General features: G+C 34.6%; 1 pseudogene; it reads right to left on the bottom strand.

Moving 5' to 3' along the window:
* Positions 1-2,669: 2,669 nt before the first annotated feature.
* On the bottom strand, positions 2,670-3,059 carry LOC149580581 (small ribosomal subunit protein uS5w pseudogene; annotated as a pseudogene).
* Positions 3,060-18,974: the final 15,915 nt, after the last annotated feature.

Genomic DNA, 18,974 nt, shown 5'->3' with positions numbered 1-18,974 from the left:
GACCACATGCCAAAGCAAAGATCTCATCTTTCAACTGAAAAAATTCACTCCCAAATGAGACATACACTACACAAGATTATGGTTGCTTGTCCAGCCATCTGAGACAAACAATTCCTACATTTTATGCATTTTAAAACCTTCACAAACTACTGACAACAAATGTGTTGATGTTGTCATGAATGATTTGGGTCTTATTTTTATGGATGGTGGAGGATATTCTTCAAAATATGTCATGGACTCCATTTCATGGTGAGCGAAGATTGGGCAGCAATAGCCACCAAAGTAGCTTTCAATTGCTCCTCACCATTCATGGCTACTACTTCTCCTTCTATATGAAAACGTGGGGCATTTATACAATCCTCAAAACTTTCCTATGTCTAGAGCAATCAAACACCATTGTATGTCGACCTCCTAATCTGTTGCCACCTTCTACCACTTTAATGCCTTGGATTCTTCCTTGAATCAAATTTTTACACATTATTTCAAATGTGATATGCAATTTCTCCACCAAAACACACATCTACAATTCATGGCACTCGCTACCGGCTTGGTAAGGAGACATAACTCCAACATGTGATGCCAAGAAATTTGCATAGATCGGTAGTTGTATCCTTAACTAGCCTTTCAAATTGAAAGGGGTATTGTTGTACAAGAGGTAGTCCAACAAAATATAGACCTTCCATTGGCGCATTAACAACACCTTTCAACAAAACAACCATCAACAAAAATGTGTCCTTGAAATATGATTTACTTGGCATCATCACAAATAATTTTTCCATGCATAAAAATTAATTCCCCTCGGTTTGCTTTAGGAAAAACTTTGAAAACAAAAGCATTACCCCTTAAAATTGTATTCACCAAATTGACATTAGATTCATTAGAAGTTGTAATCTTTCCTTGGTGTGTTTATAAACCAAGGTTAGATCTCCTTTCTTTATTATTATAATATATTACGATATAAGCCAAGGTATCCTAATATATTTCTTTTTTGTCCTTTTTCCACTACATCTTATTTTTTCCTTTTTCCACTACATCTTATTTTGTCCTCTAGTGGAATATGTGAAGATAAATATTTATTGTAATTTTTAATGTAGATTACTCCTCCTTAAAAGGAATCTCACACTTGGCCTCACACACTTATGAATGGTGGCATTCATAGACATGGGAGTTGCATTCTAACTCCTCTCTCTCATCTCTATTTAAGAGATGACCCTCCTCTCTCATTTCTAATGAGGTTTCTTCCTCTTCTCAATTATTGTATGAGTGATTGCTCTCTCTCTCTCTCTCTCTCTCTCTCTCTCTCTCTCTCTCTCTCTCTCATACTCTCTCTCTCTCTTTCTCTTCTTAGGCTTTTCATGCCTCATTCATAATGTCACAAGGGGTTTTCTTTTCTTTCCCCTTTCAAATATCTTGTCTCATGGTGTTGGATCTTAAAGCTTTCTCTCTCCTATCTTATGGTAATATCTTTTCATGCATTAACTCGCTTAGATTCTTTCTTGGTATTGCTTATTTACATATTTCTTTTTCCATTTCTAACATGGTATCAGAGCAGTTTAATCTTTGTTTTTGAGTGTTTGCATGAAGGTACAATTTGAAGGAGACTCTTGAGAGAGATTTCACTAATTTATTTTTCCATTCACTAATTTCTTTTTTAATCTTCTTAAGTTGGAAGAAATTGAATTTTTTTTGGATTTGGTTGGTTTACCGCCAAACCCGATTAACCCCTGTTTGCTCTAATTTGTGTAGGTTTTGATATTTTGTTGATAAAGAATAATAGAAATTTAAAGATTCACATTCCTAATTTAATAGTATATTCTAGTACAATCTAGTATATTGTTGAGAGAGTTTATTCTAATATATTTCATTTTTTTAACTAATTTAATTTAGTACAAAAATTTAGTTACTCCCCTTACTTTGTTAATTAAGTTTATTCTAAATCTTCTTTATCAAAATTTGTGCTAAATGCTTATTATTATTATCTTTTATCATTTCATATAAATCAAAATATCAAATATTATCCTTTTCATTTTGATAATAATATTAATTATTTTCTAAAATTATAATTAAAAAAATTTCATATCGGTTCTTATCTAATCAATTTTTATTTTTATTTTTGAAACTGCACTCTTTAAGTTTCTAATTTTGTCTCTTGCATGTTTAGGATATTCTCTTTGCAATTATTATTTCTAACTCCTTATCTCTGCATGTCATAATATGAATGATAGTTCATTCTCTTTGTGCATTTTTTAATTGCTTAATCATTACTTTTATTTATGCATGCCTTGCATGCACTGTGTTTTGTATCATTTCTCTTGGAATCATTGCACTGTTCTTAACAGAGCTATCTTTCACTTTTTTGGGGGAAAATTTTGATATGAGAATTTTGATTTGATATGATATGAGGGCCAAAGAAGGGCATAAATGATATAATACACCCTCTGTGAATGTAGTTCAAGCGGGGGATGGCGATGACCTGCTACTCTAGACAGGGGTCCACAGTTAGCTAGAGGAAGAAGATTTCAGTGATAATTTTGTACATTCATACCAAATTCAAATATGTATGCCTCAACCACATTCCCACCCACATTCGCATTCCCATTCCCATTACTACTTTGGGCTCTCATTCCTCCCCCTCTTAGGCATCTGGTTTAGCCTTATGAAGAGCGGCCTCATCTTCTCCTCACGGACTCAGCGCATGCTGGTGCATCCCATGAGCAACGAGTCTCCCTCCACAAATCAGGTGTCAAAATCGCATATGTCTTTAACAAACAGTCGAAGGTTACCTTGACAAAATTACCCAAATTCTTAGTCAAACCCCATGAAGAGGTGAAGACATCATCAATCCCAGCAAAGTGCAAAACCTTCTTAGGCACACGGGTGGCCACAATTCTAGCCCCTCGAGGAGCCGGAACCATCCTGATAGTCACGGATCCACACTTGCCTGTGACCTTGCACGGCATAGTATGCACCTTCCTGATCCTTTTCCCCCAATAACTGTGCCTCACAGGGATCACAGAAAGCTTGGCCACAATCAAGGCTCCTCTGATAGCAACGGCCATGTTGGGTTGGGCATCAAGTGCAGCAAAGAAGTTGCCATCAGATCAAATGCATGCTCTCCCCACCCACTCTTCATCTGAGTTATTTCTTTTGTTTCTTATTTCATTGCATTGAATTATCTAGACATGCATTGGATTATTTACATGCATAATTATTATTCTTCCTTCTCTCTGATTTTCTCATTATATTCTTTCTATTTTTAGTTGTTAACTCTTGTTATGCAGGATTGAATGATTTATATAATGTCTCTTATCTATTTTTTGTTTTACTCCAGCACATACTCTATTATGAGTTTGTACCATTTTTTTTATTCGTTCTCTGCATTCTCTGTCACTTTTTTCAAAATATCAAATCATTCAAATCAATTTCTGCAATCTCTTTTCTGGAAAGTTTCTTAACTTTTTTTTAGTATATTCTTATCGGCCAGATCTGAACTCTATCTTTTATTACTAACCTTCTTTGCAGGGTTAGTTGTAACAAATTTTATATTAATCATATTCATTCTTCTATTTTGTATCATTGTCTCATTATTGTTCTACTCCTTTATTATTATTTGTATTAATGTTATCAAGTAATCATAATGTTTGGTTTATCTTATATATCTTAATTTCCATTATAGTATTTATTTATTTTTTTAAAACACCTATCTTATGATTCTTGTCTTTGTTGGTGGGCCCATCCTTAATATCTTCTCACTTGTGTTCACCTTGCATGAAGATTTTAACTGATAATTTATGCTTATTGCTCTTCCAAATACTTCCTATTTATCTCAAATTATTCAGGTTTATGAGTTATCTTACACTATTGCCTTCTAATGATCTATCTATGCACATAGTTGCAATCTTATGCTTTTATAGCATCTCTTTATGCTCATAGTAGCATTTCATGGTTTAATACCATTCTTTTATTATATATTTTTTTTTGTAAGTTGCATCAAGAGCCAATTTATCAAGGTTAACTATGGTGGACCCAACAGTTTTAACTAACTCGTAGTTGCCTTATCTGGCCCGTGGAGTATCCCTCCAACCTATAATTGGTGTGTACTTACTTCAATCGAGTTTCCCTTCATTTTTTTCACTTTGTTCCTCAATGCGAGGATGATATTTTATGGGGATTTCCCATTCTAAACTCCTTGTATCCTTGGTGTATGCTCCTAGTTGTGATTTATTCATGGTATGACTTCCTACACTTTGCTAATTTTTTTAGTGTATAGGTGATGAGGCTACCATATCTTGGAGCACTCCAATATTGGAGACTCTATTTCAAAAAGTTGTTTTGACCCATGTTGATCTTTTTCCTCGTGGCAATGATGTTGCTTGTCCATGATGGATTTCTTATTTGAAGGCAATATGGTATTACTCCTCATAAACCCTTCCTTTGGTCCACATCGGCAATCATTCTTGGAAAAATTGTAACTTGAATTATTTTGTGCTTGAGGCACATGTTCTACTTATTTATTATTGTCTCTCTTATATTTCTTTGATAAATATACAATGTGATAATGTTCTACATACTTTATTGCCTAGATCGTGGGTCATGTAGGTGATGGAGTCGCGACCCATTCACTTGTAGTGGGATGACTCATTAGTGGACTGTCTATATCCATGTGATTGACGCAATGTTGATGCAAGTTTCATTAGTTGGCCTTGTCTATGGTCATTTATGCATTAGTATGTTCCTTTCATGAGAGAATTATTGCATCTATTATGATCATTTTGAACTTATGACTTATTTTTAGAAATCATGTTAACTCCACTGCATGTTGGTGAAAACATTCATTTATCCTCATCTCTCTTAGTTCCTCCTTGATTAAATTATTATAACTTCATTTTTTTTACTAACTTCTCCATTCAATGTAATTCTACTTGTGGATAGTTGTCTTGTTTTTTGTTCTCTGCTTTTTTCTTCCAGGTGATTCATCAAGGAACCTTCTCAATTTTTCACATATGAAGATGTGTCTATGCTTCCACTTGATCATATTCAAAGAACTCATGTACTTCTCTTGGATCTGAAAATGTACGATATGGCATGAAGATAATCAAATTACTTCATATTGAAGATTAAGTTGCAAATTGTTGTAAATTATGGGTTTAATACCCCTTCATATAATTACCCCAAGTAAAGATTAAAGGGGGGTGTTAAAAGTTGTAATCTTTCCTTGGTGTGTTTATAAACCAAGGTTAGACCTCCTTTCTTTATTATTATAATATATTAGGATATAAGCCAAGGTATCCTAATATATTTCTTTTTTGTCCTTTTTCCACTACATCTTATTTTGTCCTCTCGTGGAATATGTGAGGACAAATATTTATTGTAATTTGTAATGTAGATTATTCCTCCTTAAGAGGAATCTCACACTTGGCCTCACACACTTATGAATGGTGGCATTCATAGACATGGGAGTTACATTCTAACTCCTCTCTCTCATCTCTATTTAAGAGATGACCCTCCTCTCATTTCTAATGAGGTTTCTTCCTCTTCTCAATTATTGTATGAGTGGTTGCTCTCTCTCTCTCTCTCTCTCTCTCTCTCTCTCTCTCTCTCTCTCTCTCTCTCTCTCACTCACACACACACACACACACACACACACACACACACACACACACACACACACACTTATTCTCTCTCTCTCTCTTCTTAGGCTTTTCATGCCTCATTCATAATGTCACAAGGGGTTTTCTTTGCTTTCCCCTTTCAAATATCTTGTCTCATGGTGTTGGATTTTGAAGCTTTCTCTCTCCTATCTTATGGTAATATCTTTTCATGCATTGACTCGCTTAGATTCTTTCCTGGTATTGCTTATTTACATATTTCTTTTTTCATTTCTAACAAGATTTCCCCTACATTCCTTTCTGATCTAGAAAGATATTGAAATTCTCTTTGTAACACTTGACCACATTTCCATTTCAAAATTTATTTAAACAATATTCATAGGAAACTAATATCTTGATGACAAGTGCCTATTAGGTAACACTCTCCTAACCTAGAAGATTTCACCCCTTCAGTAATCTAGTGAATTTCGTCAGGCTCCAAAGTAGGTCCAACTATAAAAAAATTATTTTCAAACACCTAACATTCCAAATTGATTTGATGAACATCTAATTAATGATTGAAAACCATTCAACCACTAAACCATCTAGTTAAAACTCATTTCACATCTAATCCATGAATTGTCAATTTTGTGTCAGGAGGTCCTTTAATTGGCTTTAAAAGCTAACATAAACACCTAACCAAGCTTTGAGATCTGACATGTTGATCCTCTATTCAACATTCTTGCACCCTACCAAATATTTTCTATGAATAATTCTCAATCAAAATATATTGACCATCGAAGTTGCCTTCTCAAAATTGCCTGCAAGCAAACAAGTTAGAAAACCATAAAACACATTCAAATTTGGCTCTAAAAACATGTCAAACTGACATTTGGGAAAACAAAAATTGGGAAATTGGTTTGCTATCACAAGGAAAGTATAAATATATGATTAGGGCTCATGAAAAATAATGGGGCAAAAATGGCGAGTGGTCAAAGTAGGCTACTCAGATTAGCAAATTGGAAACAATGGTAGAAAAGCATTTTTTGCAAACAGAATGGACTTAGGAAAGTGTGGAGATGGATTCATCATGACTTACAAACTAGCACACTTAAAGAATTTTTAGAGTAGAATTAAATAGTGCAATCTATTCGATCTCACCTATCACAAATTCAGAGATATAACATCACAAACAGGGGTACCAACTAATCTGTACTTTATGACGCTAGTAAAAAGTTAAATTGCATTCAGAATCATGTTCAAAAACTGACAAACAAATTCGTCAGAAACCCAAAATTGAAACATAGAAATTTTCTAACCTCTACAATGTAATGCAAAAGGAATTTTCTCATTTTTGTCAACTGGGTCAAAGTTAGAACTGGTCAAATAGGGCCTCCTAGAATTCTGAACAATTTGCATCAGCATGACAACAATAAATGACCAACTTTGAGGGATTCAAAACCTATTCAAAACATGTCAAAATGACTTGAAATATGAAACATAGGCTCTTTGATATAGACACTAAACACTTCCATAGTGGTGAGTCATGAAATATTACTGTGTGCAAGATATTCAATTGCAAACACGGCCTCCTGTTGTTATTTGACACTTCGGCAAAAATGTAGATTTGGACATTGCTCAAAATAGAACTTCACAGAATGACTCAGAATGGTAATTTATCTATATGGAACACATAGATATACTGAATGCAAGGTATTAGAAACATTAAACACCTCTTAGGATTCAAATAGATAGTCGGGTACACATGCATTAAAAAGCACTTATAGGGCTTATTTTTTGAATGGTACTCAAAATCAGGGCTTTAATTTTGAGTCCCAACACCATGCCTCAAAAACCGTTTGAAATTCATCCACTGATGCAAGACACTTTATCTAGGATGAAGGAAACTACCACTACTATAATCAGGACAATTTTGATAAGATGGTGAATTTCTTTGTTCATATTATACATTTAGTGTCCACTACCCTCCATCTTTTATAGGCTGGTAAGAAGGAGATCAACAATGCCATAGACATGGACACTATTCATTTTCTCTATGGCTTCCTCATGGATGACTGGCTGCAACTTCTATTGGAGATCCCAGATAAAGAGAAGAAGGAGACCTAGCTCCAAGTTCCTTGTTTTGTATTTTTGGGGTTTTTATGTGATGCACAAGCATCCTGGGTGTAAGGGCAATCTTGCATCACCCAAAAATATTTTATTTTCAATCTTTTCTATTTTAATAAGGGCTAGTAGATAGGGTGGTTACTATTTATGGGAACATGCTATTTTTAGTAAGTTTGTCATATGAGCTTAGAATGTTCTCATTTTCTACAGGAAGGTTCATTTTTGAGATATAAGCTTACTATAAAAATCTCATTGCTCTAGCTTAAGTATCAAAGAAGTTATTGTGGGTTTTTGATGGAAAATTTTGTAGAAAAATTTTCAGGCTCACTTTTCGAGGCCTTAAAGTGCCTTGATAAGGTTCGAAAACTCAACAAAATGGCATTAGCGTAGTTCTAAGCCTATAGATCAAGAGCTGGCATTTTTGAAAAGTGGTTATAATAGCTAATCAGAGCAACAGTTTGTGAGTTCTGGTCTTTCGAAGTTGGGCTACCTAAAATTTCCAAAATAATTGTCAAAAATGTATTTGGCCAACTCTATATGTTTTGTTAGGGTCTCTTGACCCTCAATATTAAGTTTGAGCATCTAGAACCTTCACAAGCAACATAAAACTGCCTATTTAAGAAAGGCCCGAACATTTCTAAGAATAGCTATAGGTAATAGTTCGCAGCACTGTCTTGCAAGTTACTGTAATGAAGGTGCCCATTTGGGTTAGCATATTGTAATTGAGAATTCTATAATTTTGCATTTGCAGTGATAATAATAAGTCCATATTTTGTTCTCGCATTTGCAGTTGTTTCTTTGTTTTTGTTATGAGTTTATGGTATTAAGGGGAGTCCCCTGCATCATTATGTTAGGAAATTACTGTGTATTCCATGGTGCTCATTATGTTAATACTTGTTGGACTTAGTTTATGCCCCAATGATTTAATTGAGCCAGGTTTATATGTAATTATGTTATTTAGATTACTACAAACTGCAATAGATATAGATAAAGAAATACTTTAGCTTGGGTTTTTTGATATTAAGGAATGGTGTAGGTTAATTTGTTGATAATGATTCACAATTGATTTCATTATTTTTTTGTCTTTGGATCAGCTCCCATTTTGCCTACTTTTAATACCAAAAATATTTTAGCTTAGAAATCAAGTTTAAATGTGCAATTTTTAAGTCCTCCACACTACATAATAACACTTCTTCAATATATATGTTGGTGTAAAGATGTACTTTACTATTTACACTTACTTAAGTTTACTTAGGTTAATGCATTATTTAATTATATTGCATTATTTTATTTTTTATTATTTGTGAGACACTTAGGAGTTTGCACACCTTGTGAGTTGTCATGTTGACAACACAGGAGTACGCAACTCTATTTGAGCACATGGTGTCTACAACACTGTTTTGCATGTCCCACCCTTGTAGACTTACCCTCACATGACCGCACTTACTTTCATGCTTAATGGAGGATAATCCATATCCAGTGGACATGTGCTTGGTTGTATGACACTTCATGGTGCTAACTTCTATGCATTTTAGAAGCTCTCTTAAGGCCTTTATATTCAGGCACTCCTAGTGTACTATGAGGAACCAAGTTATTGAATACATTGTTATTCTGATCATACTCTCTCTTGGTCTACTGTGTGCTTTTGTTTGAGTTCTTAGTTCTTGGGTGAATTTTTCCCTTAGGCAAATTCTTACATGGTATTAGAGCATAGAGATTTTCTCATCACAAGTCATTCGAGACCTCTTGCTTGCTTCATCACCTTAGCCTAAATCCAAAGTGCTGCAGAAATTGGGAGCGTCTAACATAAGATCTGACCTCTCCATTATGTCCAGAACGCTGAACTGGTGAAAATTGACTATAAGCATGCCTACTTTGGCCCAAAGTCGACCGTGAGGCAAAAAAAATTTTGCAAATCGGAACCCGGAGGCCTCGATTTGTGGTATAGGTATGATCTCTCGTAGATTTATTTGATTAATAGTGTCTAGCACCAGATATGACCTCTCCATTGCATCCAAAACGCTGAACTAGTGAAAATTGACTATAAGCACACCTACTTTGGCCCAAAGTCGACTGTGAGGCAAAAAAAAAATTGCAAATCGGAACTCGGAGGCCCCGATTTGCGGTATGGGTATGATCTCTCACAGATTTATTTGATTAATTTTGGATCTGCAATCTTTTATTTCTCTATAATTTTTATCATATTTTGGTCAAATTTTTGGAAATTATTTAGCCTTCGGGCACCCATAGAGAAAAAAAAAAATTGACAGACCTGGGCAGTGACACCCCGGATCTACCAATTTGCAGGTTTTATTTTATTCACAAGTATATTGAACAGCAGAAAATTTCAGCCAACATTGGTGGCCCTATATTCCATCGCCAACCCCCTGTTGCAAACCGACAGCCACACCTCCATAGGCGACAAAGCTTACATTTCGCGGGTCGTGTCTTTGCTAAGGCAACTGCGGCATTTTGTATTTAAAAAGCCTGCAGACCACCTATCCCACCAATGTGGGACTAATGCATTTGAAAAACCCTAGCGGAACACACCGCAGATTCAACTCCCACGTCATTTGCGAAAATTGGTGACCGTTGAACATAATTCTGGCGACAGCTCTGTTCTTCGACACCCGCCCGTATGTTTTCTAGGTTGACAGTCTGGCACTGTTTTTCACTTTTCGGGCGAGCTCACACACAATTCTGATCACCGTTATTTCAAAGGTATTCCGATGGTCCTAAATTTTTGGGTGTTTTTTTGGGCATGATTTTTCAGATTTTTGGCCACTGTGTTTTAAATTCTCGCCCTCGTGACCCAGTTCAATGTCGCCACATGGCAACCATTTATTTGCTCACCACCACGTCTACATCCATTCGAAATTGCCACGCTAGCAATGACACATAAGTGGTACAAAATTGCCACATCACTCATGGACAACCAGCCCTGTGCCACATCATCTGTATAGACTTTGCCACATCATCATTTGTATGTTCTGTATTGATATATAGTCAGCATCCACATCATCTGCCACGTCAGACCTAGGTGCTTTTTTTTTTTTTGACGTCATCTTTTCCCTGTGTTAAATTTGACGCCCGTCTGAACGTCATTTCTAGGAATTTGATAACTACATTGATGGCCATTTGACCATCAAATTTAAACTCACAATTTCTCCTCTGGACCCCTCTCCAGATTCCTTTTCAGTTTGGCAGCCTAACTTTGAGAGCTCATATCTCGGACATCCGGACTCCAATTCAGGTGCAATTTTTTTTGAAATTAGGTAGAATTTCTTGAATTTTCCAATTGTGGTGTTGTTTTCTATTTTTGGTGCACAAATTTTGCAAAAAATGTATTTTTTGGTGACTGTACCTGCATAATCCTGCATTTTGCAACTTCAAAAGCTCCGTACGAGCACATCTGGTCACTTTTTCAAGTTCCATTATTTTTGAAAGTGCATGTTTTTTCATCTACTTTCCAAATTTGAAATCAGATTCTAAGGTTGTGTGGACAAATTTCTCACTTTCAGAATTAGGCCTTCTTTGGCATTGTAAAGTCTTGATTCTTTTCAGAATTGTTGTAAATCTCAGCTACAGTGCTTAAGTGACAGATTTTAGCCTCATAAGGCAGTTGTAAAAGCAAAATCAAAAATTCCACTTTGTTGATTTTGACAAGTGGCTCATTGTAAATGCACTACTTATAAAGTGCCAAAACATCTTTTTTGGGGGGGGTCTTTTGATTGAGTGAAAAGGGAGGGTGTGTACTGTATTCTTGTGTCTCTATTTTGTGCTCTTTCATTTCTGCATCATGGATTTTAAATGTCTTCCTTTAACTTCACGCAACTATTCTACATGGAAAGATATTGCATGGAGTAGATTAATTGAAAAAGGATATAGTTTATATGTTGATGGTACAATTACCAAACCTACTAATGCTAAAGAACTCATTGATTGGATAAATCAAGACTGAAAGGCTTTAGGTTTTATCAGAAGTTGTGTACATAGCGATCTTCTCTTCCACATTAAAAATTGTTCAAACTCTAAGGAAGCTTGGGACAAACTTGAATAGTTGTATGGTAAAGTGGATGAAGAAAAGGGATTTCAGATTGAGGATGATCTACTTCTCTTGGATCCTAAGAATTATGACACAATTTAGGATTATATCATCAAAGTCAATGAGTATAGGGCACTTCTAAAAGATTGTGGAAATCCCATAAAGGATGATAGGTTGATACATCACATCCTGAAAAAGCTACCTATTGAGTACGTCAACTTTTTTTCGAGTTTTAATACTCACAAGTTGACCATGGGATTTGCTTACCAGAAACCTTCCTTTGATGGATTTGCAGACATGTTGATTGTTGAACAATCTCACTTGGTGGATTTTGGCCTTCTCAAGTCATCTAAGACCAAAGCCTTAGTAGCTCATGATGATTCCAAATCAAGTCAAGGGGGGAAAAGCAACAACAACAAGAAGCAGTGGAAGCAAAAAACACAATCTGAGACACATACATAGTTTATGTTTTTCATAAAGGCTTGTGACTTCTCAATGTGCATAGATCTCCAACCATTCATATTTGTGGAAGCTTCTAGAGTCCACTAACATATCAATTTCACAACAATTTGGCATTTTGTCAAATTTTTCACATATCTTGTTTGTTCTTCTCAATTTCGATACATATTTACAAGATTATTTTGAATTATATTTTCTGACTAAAATCCAATCTTTATACGTCATTTTGAGAGCATGTATTATGGAAGAATCATTCTAGAAGGTTTGCTATACGTCACAAAATTTAATGGAAGTATTGGATTTATAAGGTGGCAATTCGAAATCTATTACATGTGTTTCTCTTTTATCATCCTCACTGCACTCTGTAATTGATGCTTTCTTTCTTCACACATGGTCCTCATTATAGCACACACATAGAAGGAGCCACCCTTAAACATCACACACTAAAGAGAAAATTAAGCTTGGAAAAAATAAGTTAGCTTTGATTATTTAACACCTTTAGTCTTCAAATGAATCTTAGTGTATAATGTTTAAGCCACCAGCATAGATGGTATTATAGTGGATGTAAAATTTGTCTTTCTAATAATTGCTCAATACGAGGCTTCCAAAAACCCCTTTTACAAATATATCTCTTGCATATTGAACTTACGTTGTTGTATTGACATAAGCCATTTTTCCAAACAAGTTGCATGATATTTATAATACTAACTTCTAAATTAAATCCTTCACAACACATTTTGAAACTTTTAACACGTTATTATGGCATCCCTATCTCAATTATTCACACCATGTGTGTAGGCCTATGTTCCACCATTTTAACACTTGTTATTATGGCATCTCTATCCCATCTACATTATTAATCCTAATATAAAGAGTATAATCCTCATTTCCATGACATTGAGATACATTATTATGGAGGAATAACTATCACTTGAGATTATCTATGAATTAGATCCAAGATTCTCTAGAGGCATTTATGGACTAAATCTTATGCTTCTACATGCTAATCATATTCTCAAAATGCCAAATAAACAATGTTGTTTTTTGTACATCCATGGCTCCTCCACTCACAAATATTTTCTTTCCATTTTTCTACATTTATAGGTGTCTGTGAATTTTTGCATTTTGGTATCAACATTTAGAATAAATAACCTGTATAGAGGCTAATTTATTTATTTGTTTTGTTTATAAAAGATTGACAATTTATACTTTTTGTATTTCTAGCAAGGTTAATTAATCTCTTTTTTTTTTGCAAGTTAATGAATCATCATATTTTGTCATATTTGATTAACTTATTTTATTTAAGAGATTAATTAATTGATAAAAAATACACATGTTTTTTGTTGATTCATTAACCTCTGTAAATTTCATGGTTAATGAGTTGATTAAAAACATGTATTTTTAGGTCTTTGATTCACATGACATAACTTTTCACTTAGAAGTTGGATTTAAAAAATTTGGAGCTAAGAACAAGCCGAAGTCATTGCAGTCACAACACAATCAAGAATTTGATAAAAGGTTGACCATTTTAAAGCTTGACATTTGGCATGATTGAGCTCACTTTTTACTTAAAATGGTGGAATTTTGGAAATTTGACTCACATAGACCATGGGAAATATTAGCCATAACAAAGGTACCATTTCTCCACAAGCAACATTAGTTAACACAAGGAAATTTTTGAAAATTTGGGTCAAGTTTAATACCAAGACAACACTTCATAATATGCATTTTAAGGCCTTTCCAAGGATATATTTCCCTTATATGTGTGTACATCTTACAAACTCCTCGATGTCTTGATAAAGTTTTGTCATGGTACTCCTCCATAATTCTTTCTTTAACCTTAGAGTTTGATGCAAGGAATATTCTTCCCTTGTATAAAATGAGTTCCTCAACTATCTTAAATTCATTGTTTGGTATATTTCCCTCCATGATCTTATTGGTATGTGGGTCTTTAGTGTACTATGCAATAATGTTTTTTTATTCAATATCTTATGATATTGGTTTCTTTAACATACTCTATATCAAGATCATATGCTTTGATCTTACTTACCCATTTTCTATCAATTTTTGAGGTCCTTCTAATTCATAAAGAACCTTAAGCTATTATGATTTGTTCTAACATTGAAGCTCTCACCTACTAGGTATTGTCTAAATTGTGTTAGTGTATACATGATAACCAACACCGCCTATTTCTTTTTTCAAGTGAACTAGTCATTTTTCTGACCATTTTTTTCCTTGACTATCAAAATTATGCTTGTCACTTGCTGATGTCAACATTGCATCAGTGTTCGTGTTTGCCCTTCAAGCTTTTCTTGGACCTACTATCATGTTTTTCCTCATATCTCAGGCATACAGACTCTATTTTCTACAAACAAGATATTGCTAGAAAGCTGGTTCTAAGCCCATCACATTGGTATAGCTAATTTTTAGTTTTGATTCTTTTTTTGAAGGATTTTTCTGCTATCAAAGTCTAGGGTTCTATTTTGCACTCTGGGAGACATATCTTGAGCATCCAATATTTGATTTGGGAACTCTTTATATTGTTGGAAAGGTATTTGAGAGATTTTTCTAGTGATGCTAGTTGTTTTTCTAGATTCTTCTCCAAGCACATTCTATTTAGTTTTCTACATTTTTGCATTCTGGTGGATATATTGGTTGTTTCAGGTCTGGGGATCAATTTTGTTGCTTCAGATGATTCATCATGGTCTGTACTATCCATTGTATTAGCCTTATGTCTCTTTTAGTCTATTTAGACATCATTTGTATGCATTCTTGTAAATGCACTAAGATAAAGTGTCATATTGCATCTGTATTTTCATTTCAATTATTTTTCCTTAGTTTATCTTTCGATTCGAGAATTGTCATCTGAGGACACTCATATAGATTATTGCATTCTTTGGATTCACCATATATTTTTCCTTATAGTACATGCACTACTCTAATTAAAGTTCCATGGGGGTTGATTGTTAGAGTAATTAGATATTTCCTAAACTCTAGTTCACTTGAGCTAAACTTTAGGCATATAATAATTAATTCTTTTATTAATTATTATCATGCAATCTAGGCTAGACATTTTTAGGGTGTTGATCTTCTTTATAAGGACAATCTCTCATTGTAAATTTAATTCATTTAGTTTTGATAATAGCAATATCTTTTATGCTCATCAAGAATGTCTCATCTATGGATTTGGCAATTGTTGCCTCTATATCTTTTTTTTGTTTCTCTTTCTTGTAACAAGTGTTTGCATGAAGGTGATTCTTGGGAGCTATGGGGTTGATCTTTCATCAACTTCAACATGGTATTAGAGCTCCAGATCTTCATGTCCCTATTCTATTCTTAAGAGATTTGGCATTGGTTTTTAGATCTGTGGCTTTTAGAGGATTTTGTATTGGACTTAGAGGGGGGGGGACCTGTTTTTCAAATATTTTGAGTCCAAATAGACATCACTGTTGAGCTCAGAGAGCTCAAAAACTCCCATTTCTATATAAAATACATCCAGTTTGGATGCTGTTGAAATCTGAGGCAAAAAAATTTTGCACCTAGGCCGTATTGACTTGGGCATGCAAATCTAGAGGGGGATTTTTTAATTTTTTGTCAAATTATTTATTGCAATTTTTTTTTGCAAAAGTGTTTGGAAGCCATTATGCACATGAAGATTTTCTTGAAAATATGGGTTATTCAATGGCTTGTCATGTTTTGTGGTACTCGTGCCCTTCTCTCTCCTCTGCATTAAGGGCTCTTTGTGGAAGCCGCTTCTTTTATGGGGCCTTGTGTTTTTTGGCACACATAGAGGTATCATCACCTTGGTTTTTTGTGTGGATCTGCATCAACATTTTTGGATTTGCATCCTTTCCTTGGTGTTTATTTTTGGGCACCAATCTGGAGACCTATGCATGGTTTGTTAAAAATGGACTTTGGGTCCTTTACAATGGGCATTTTCCATGATATTTGGTGTGTTTTTGGCCAATCAACGCCCATACCATGCCTATTAAAACAAGTAGTTTTACTGCATGATGCAGTTTTTGTGGGACATGTTGGATAGTGTTCATTGTTTAGAGATGCCCGTGCACCATTTTCCAATGCTCACTTTTGGCCTATGCATTCTATTGGTGGACTCTTGTTTTTTGACATATGCCTTATTCTTTTGTGGCCACCAGTTTTTAATCTACCACCAACCCTTATTTTTCTAGCTCTTGTTTCCAATGGTTGGACTTTTTCTCCAACAGGGGTCATTTTTTAGGCTTTTTTTTGCCTTGACAATCATTTGACCATCAAATTTGGGCTCATCACTTGATGACATCAGCAACATGTCACCACTACATCACTACTTTCTATCACTTCCTCAGCCTTTGTATGGACCCTCCTTCACTTTTTCGCTTATATCTCAAGCATATAGACTCCATTTTTTGCAAACAAGATATCGTCAGAAAACAAGTTCCAAGCCGGTCATAGTGGTACAGTTAGTTTTCAGTTTTGATGCTTTTTTTATAGCTTTTCTAGTATATAAGTTAGGAGTTTAGTTTTTCACTTTAGGGGACATATCTTGAGCATCTGATTTCTAATTTGGGAATTCTTTATATTGTAGGAAAGGTCTTTTTGATCTCTTTCTAGTGATGTTGGTTGTTTTTCCAAATTCTACTCCAGGCACATTCTATTCAATCTTCTACATTTTTGCATTCTAGTGGATACTTTGGTTGTTTTAGGTTCGGGGATCAATTTTTTTGCTTCAAATATTTTTCATGACTTGTATTATCTATCGTATTAGTCTTATGTCTCTTTTGGTCTATTTAGACATCATTTCTATGCATTCTTGCAAATGAACTACGATAAAGTGTCATCTTGCATGTATATTTTCATTTCAGTTGTTTGCCTTATTTTGCCTTCTGATTCGAGCAGTGTCATCTAAGGACCCTCATGCAAATTATTGTATTCTTGGGATTCACCATATCTTGTGCCTTATTGTGCATGCACTACTCTGATAAAGTGTCATGGGGGGTTGATGTTATACCTTTGTTTGTCATATTTCTTTGTCTAGTGAGTGTCCCTTCTGTGACATTAGCCTCATGACGTGTCTGAGATTGATCACCTCAGTACACACACATGTACTTTTTGTGCATCTTGATTATGGTTCCTCTACATACATTTCTTTTGGCCCACTTTTCCAGTTGCCTATCACCTTACGCTTATTTGCATTAGGGGGGTTCTTCTATTGTTTCTCATGCTTCCTTGGTTCAATTGATCATCTCTTAGGCTTTGGTGTTTCATGCCATCTGTATCTTCAAGTTTAGTTGTTTGCCTTTATATGCCTCCTGATTCAATGTAGATTACAGTTTTCTCTACCTAGTAAGGTTTTATTTCAATGGAGGTTCTTTAGATCAACAATTACTTTTCAATAAAGCTTTGTAGCTTCTACATGCTTCAGTGATGTTCTTCATGATCATCTCTTGTTCCTATCTTATGGGGCATTCCCTAGTTTGGAGGCTTCTTTAGTCCTTCATTAGTTTCTTTTAGCATGTTTTCCATCTCTTTTTGGAGTAGGGTTTTTCCCATGTGGTTTTTTCTATTTCTCCTCTTTTTAGAGATTTGGTTGTGCTTGGGTACTTCCTTGGTTCAATAGAATGAGCTATGTATTCAGTATTTGTTCTTATGTACTAGGCAGATATAGTGGTTGGGTACCTATGCATTTCAGTGAGATGGATCATTTACCATATAGACACTCTTCTCTTTGTTCCTAATTTGGTTGTAGCCTTCCATGTTTGATTGATCAACTCTTTAAGATTTGGTGTTTCATGTCATCTGTATTTTTGAGTTTAGTTGTTTGCCTTTGTGTACCTCCTAATTTGGTGCAGATTATAGTCTTCTCTACCTGGTCAGGTTCTATTTCAATGGAGGTTCTTTAGATTAGAAATTACTTTTGACAAAGCTTAGCAACTTCTACATGCTTCAGTGGTGTTCTTCATGGTCATATTGTGTTCGCATCTTCTAGGACATTCCCTAGTTTGGAGGCTTCTTTAGTCCTTCACTAGTTCTTTTTAGCATTTTTTTCATCTCTTTTTGGAGTAAGGTTTTTCCCATGTGATTTTCTCTATTTCTCCTCCTTTTAGAGATTTGGTTGTGCTTGGGTACCTCATCAGGCCTTGTTTACAGGGATTCAAATTTACTTTCAGTAGCAGTTTCTAGGTTTTTAGCTACTCCCTAAGTTTATCTTAAGGGGGGTGTTAGAGTAATAAAAAATAAATTATTAATTAAATTATATTGATTTAATTATTAAGTCACTTATTATCTCTAGTTTACTTAAGCTAAACTTTGGGCATACAATAATTAATTCTTTTTTAAATTATTATCATGCAACCTAGGTTAGTTACCTATTAGGGTTTTGATATCCTTTATAAGGATGGTATCTCTTTGTAATTAACATTAATTCACTTTTGATAATAGAAATCTCTCTTTTTGCTCATCAATAATGTCTCATCTGTGGATCTAGGAATTCCAATCTCCATGGCTTTTGCTTCTCTCTTTCTATGATAGGTGTTTGCATGCAGGTGATTTTTGGGAGCTATGGGGTTGATCTTTCATCAACTTCAATAGATCAAAAGAGTAAGAAGATTACCATGATTTAGAAAACATGATAAAGTGATTTGCAAACAATGTCAAATGGGAAAAATGACAAAGTTTAGTTTCAAGAGAAAAACCTATTCTTCTTATGATATTTTAGAGTTTGTTCATACTTATTTATGTGGTCCTATTGGAGTGAA

Source organism: Cupressus sempervirens, chromosome 1, assembly GCF_028749045.1.
Source record: "Cupressus sempervirens isolate cs-2001-9-10 chromosome 1, ASM2874904v1, whole genome shotgun sequence".
NCBI classification, from domain to species: Eukaryota; Viridiplantae; Streptophyta; class Pinopsida; order Cupressales; family Cupressaceae; genus Cupressus; species Cupressus sempervirens.
This window is presented reverse-complemented; position numbering and strand designations above follow the sequence as displayed.